Raw genomic sequence first — 5,451 nt, forward strand, 5'->3', positions numbered from 1 at the left:
TGTATATAAAATTATTTAAGCTTAAATAATTCTTTAAGCATGGAGAAGTGTTAGAAAGTTAAAGATTTTCAATGAAAATTTTAGAGCATGAAATTATTTAGAGGGCAGAATATTTTAAATAAATAAAAACATTAAAGAAAATAATAAAATGTTAATTAAAATATATATTTTTAAATTGCCTAAGTAAAATATAAATATAAATAATAAATATAATATAGAACTAAAAATATAGATAAAAAAATTTAAGTTTAATTTTTCCGCCAACATTTAAATAAAATATTTAAAACATTTATTTTATTAATTTTTTTATTACTTTTATTTTTAAGCAAACGACAAATTTGTCTTCAATGACTACAAAAATTAACATAGAGTGTATATAATATATAATTATAAAAGAAAAGTGAATAGCAATTTGAATATATAAAGAAAATTAAACGTGGAAAGCCTTATATTTAACTTGGCTTAAGCTACAGCTGAGACTAACTAGTTGAATCAGCAAAAGCTGCAGATACAAGGAAGCTGTTATTTACAGGAACTAAATACAGCAGCATTTACAGAAGGATAATATACCTTAATATGTATATATATATATAAGTATGTATCTGGAGAGCTAGCAAAAAAGGCTGGCAGCAACAGTAACTGTAAAAGCGTAGAGGCTGCTTCGCTTAATGAAAATACCTGCAACAACTGCATCCCAATGTGAAAAGAGTTGCCAAAAAGAAAAAAAGAAAAAAAAACTATATTAAAATACTTTCAGTTGGCAAAGAATGCGAATCATTTTTAGACGAGTGGAAAAATAAAATTAGAAAAAAGAGAATAGAACAAAATTAAAAAAATATAGGTAGGAAAAGTTTCAGTCAGTCAATCAGTCAAACAAACAGCAGCGAATGCAATTGCAAAGTGCGAAAAGTATTTTAATTAAACACAAAAACACTTTAAAAGCCCAAATGCAAAAAAGCAAAAAAAAAGGGAAGGAAAATAGAGATGGAAAATATGTGTAATTGTAGTTCGCTCGGCGAGGTGCGTCTGCAGCTCTGGGGAAATTGTTTTGCTGTTGTTTTTTGTTTTAGTGTAAGCTGCAGCATTCGATTGTCATTTGTGGCGGGTGGCGCCTCACCTGACTCTAACTCTTCAGGTGAAGTGCGAATTGAAGCGTCGCTCGAGTGCAACCAAAGAAAAGCTCGCTGCTCGAGTGGAAAAGCGCCTTCAAGTGCTGCACAAGATACAAAAGCAAAGCAAAAGCAAAAAAAATTGATGTTGATGGAAATGATGCAACCGAACAGCACAATAAGCGACAACAACAACAGTAACTAGAAACTGCAACAGCTTTTGTCCGTCCCTTGGACCAAACGTACAAAATTCTTGCTGTGGAATTCTCGCCCAGCATTATGCGAACAAAGGCATAAATAAGTCTATGAAAATAGAGAGCAAAATATTGATGTGCAAGGCGTAAACTGAGCTCACCTTTAAGCAGGCGTCTGTTGTCTATAAATATTGTGAGCGCTTTAAACTTGAAAATGGAATGAAATATTGTTTGAAAATAAGCCAAGTTTTTGTTGCAGAAAATTAATAATAAATTTTGAGGAATATAAAATGCTTGAAAATGTTTGACTTATATTTATATAAGATATATGTATATATAGTGTATATATTTAGTCTTAATCTGACTGAGCTACAAGCTCTTGTGAACGTCTGAGCTACAACAGCTTCTGTTGAAATATTTGAATGAGTAAATGTATGCTGTTCTTTTGTCTGTGAGCTTAGACAGCTAATGTCACACGGTCTCTTAGCTTAAATAACCAGCTGATTGGGCTACAACCACTTATGCAGAGCAACGCCTTTTATTTACAACTTTTATATAATAACTAATGGCTATTGACGTGGTTTCCCACTGGACCGAAAATGCCTCAATGCTTTTGCCGACATGCTTGCAACATTAGTTCTTTGAGTTGCAATATTAATGCCTTGTATGCTAACTTATTTGCATCATTCCTTGAGTGCATTCTTAAATACTACTGTTCTTTTTACTCTAAAAAATTTATAAAGAATTTTAAATTTAACGTTTAGCTCACAGTTGTTTTATATTAAAGAAAAAGTCCTCCTGACTCTGTTTCTGCAGCAGTTATTCACGTCTTTTGGATTCTCTTTGCTTGAGCTCATGCTGAGTTACTTGAGTTCCTTTAAGCTGACAGCAGCTTCTCTTGAGTCCGGCATTTAAAGTCGTCCAATAACATTGCTACTTCACATTCTGTGCTAACTTCTAAGCCACCAAACACACTTTTAAAATAACCAGAGCAATACTCGGCTCTTTTTTATGATAGATCTTATTACTTATATTATTTACTTAGCAATCTATGTTCATTAGCTGTCATTTAGTTTAAATTAAAAATAAATAAGCTTTTGTTAGAGCAATCCTTCTAAGAAATCAGAAAAATATTTTAAAAAGGATTTATTTGTCTTAGAAAATAAATCCTTTTTAAAATATTTTTCTGATAAATTTTCTGTATAAATTTTAAATTAAAAAATTCTATATTTCTTATAGTGAAAATTCGTTTATACATTTACTATATTTTTCTGATATAAAGCTTTGGCAGTTATTAAAAATTGCCTTAGCTTAAGTCATACAAATCTGAAATATCTAAAATTATATTTTATTTAATAATTGACACTAATTTTAAATATTTATTAAATTAAATTTCTAAGCAAATCAAAAGACCTCATAAAATTTAGAAACAATCTAACTACAATTATACGAAATTTTATTAAACCATGTTTAAACGCATTTGGCTCAGCTAAAGTTTTATAAATTGCTCTACGGCTAAACAATTGCAGTGGAGAAACATCTGTCAGACACATTAGTAGACAGAGAGAGCTAAACATAGAAAGAGGCAGTTAGACAGAGAGAGAGATAGAGGAAGAGAGAGAGAGGGAGTGGAGGGAGATAACGATTATCAATTGAAGCACCTAGTGCAGCGAGCAGTTGCCTGGCTGGCGCTTTGAATTTTATTGAATTTTAAATTGTATCCGCTTAAACAATGCCAAACCAAATAACCGAAGCCAATAAATTTCGATAAATAAACTGGAAAAACACATTTGGCCCAAAAATTTGCGACTAGAAACTAACGAAAAGCCATAAAAATGTCAGCGAGCATTTCAATTAAAAATTCATGCGGAATTTGTGTGTGTGAGGAAAGAGAAAAATTCAAATTCAAATTAAAATTAAAGCGCGTTGCCAAAAGTTCATTTTCCCTGCCACGCCCACAATGTATCATTTCAAATTATTCACATAATTACAACAGCTGACGGCAAATCAATTATCGATAATTATATGCCAGGCCCAGAAGCTAAAAGTTAAAATAGACTAAAACAGAATATTATATAGGCTAGTCGATAATGAAATATGCTCTGATATATGAGTTCGTCTAGCTTAGTATAAGGGTCTAATCACTAATTATCTCTGGCTTAGATGTTAGGCAAATATATAGAGAAATAAGTTTTAAGAGCAAATAAGTTAGTTACTTCAAAATATAGTTAGTTAATTTCTATACTGATAATAAATTGAATAATTTTAACTTTTGGTGTATAATAAAAATAAATAATTAAAATATATTAAATATAACATAAAAACATATCAAACAGTATAAGTATAATAATTTTAAGTACACTTGACGAGCAACATAATTAAAGAAACTAAGATCATTTTTTAAAGGAACCCAAAACAAAAAATTAATATTAATTGATTTAATTAAAATTGTTGACTAGGCTCAACAGCAAGAGAAAATAAAATCGCTTCAAAAAGAAAAAAATTGTTTTAAGCATTTTATATACATAGATTAATATAAGAAATTTACAGCTAATTTAATGTTTTACCTTAATGTTAAAATCTTAAGTGTGGAAGAGGAATGATTTCTTATAGTATATATATATATGTTATATAATATATGTTATTAATTTTTAAACCACAATTGACTGATTGCTTTGTCTTCATTAGTTTCATGTCTTGTGGACCTTTCGATTATTTTTGAGACTTTTCTTATTTAGTGACGTGAAGAAAATTGGTAAAAATGTAAATATATAATAGAAAATATTGATGAATATATTAAAATATAGTTAAATATATTAAAATAATATACCTAATTTTCAACAATTATTAAAACAACTTTAACATAGACTCTTACGCACTTGCCATAGTTATAATGCTCTCAGTGAGAGAGTATCCAAAAAAGAAATAGCAGCGAATACAAATAATAACTAATTTTTGTTAGTTCTTTTGCTGCTGTTGTTGTTGCTGTCTCTATTGTTGTTGTTGTTGTTGCCGTGTTATAAATATTTCCTGACATTTTGTGGCATTTTTGCATGTCAATAATATTTATTGTTATTATTTCAAAAGCATTAGCGTGGCTGACTTTTGAAGAGAGGGAAGGTAGTGGAAGGGGCAGGGGGCGTGGTTAAATAGGGACTGAGCTGGGTAGGCGCATTCGTGCTCGCCGTCAGCCGCAAAGTATGCCACAAAAATGTGCAATAATTGCTTGAGGGGCGGCAGAGCTATTGGATGTTGGGGCTGAGGGAGTCGGTGGTGCTCTGCTGGTGTGTAAGGAAATTGGGCTGCTTGTTTTGCGCCTCGTAACGACCAATAATTGTTACAAATCGAAAAACAGCGCCTCAAAAATGTTCCTCATTTTTTTCTCTTTTTCCCTAACTGCTGTTGTTGTTGTCATTTTTCTTTTTTATGCTTTGTAATTTTTCACATTTCCCAAAGTTCGTTTGGCTTTTTTTTTTTGTTCTGCTGTCATGTAAATCGATTTGTGGCGTTCAGCACGCGAACTTTCGAAAATGGAAGCAAATTGAAGAGCAAATTGGTTGGATTGTGCCAGCATTTAGAAGGGTCCTCCACTCATGTCGGACTCCAAATATCGAAACTCTGCTCGATATGCATAGAAATGTTTCTGTATGCGAAAGTGTTTCAAGTGCTGTGCCCTTAGCTGATCGGAATATAATTGTCATTGGTCAATGTGTTTTATGCCTTTTTTGTTTTATCGGAATATTTAGTGCACGATATGAAGCGAACTTATTTTTAGGCAAAAGTTGAAAGCTTCCAATGAATTAAGCTCGACTCTTAATGAAAGTGTTGCATAAAGGCATTCCATAACTTAAGGCAAATCTATAAATCTATTAGACAGTATTTGATTGATTCCACGGGCTTATAGGGGAATCTATCTTTGATGAGGTTGGGGCGAAACTAATAGCATTTCTCTATATCTCTTACTCTCTCTCTCTCTCTCTATCTATGTCTTTCTCTTTATTTCTCTGGCTGTCTATTTCTCTCTTTCTCCCTCTCTTAACTTTTTTCTTTATCTTACTTTATAGTTCAATCATTCTTTCTTTCTCTCTCTATCTGTACTTATGTTACGCATGAGCTTCGTTGTATATAGCAAAGATTCATTAACTATA

Source organism: Drosophila hydei, unplaced genomic scaffold, assembly GCF_003285905.1.
Source record: "Drosophila hydei strain 15085-1641.00,03,60 unplaced genomic scaffold, DhydRS2 tig00000001-arrow-pilon, whole genome shotgun sequence".
Lineage (NCBI taxonomy): Eukaryota > Metazoa > Arthropoda > Insecta > Diptera > Drosophilidae > Drosophila > Drosophila hydei.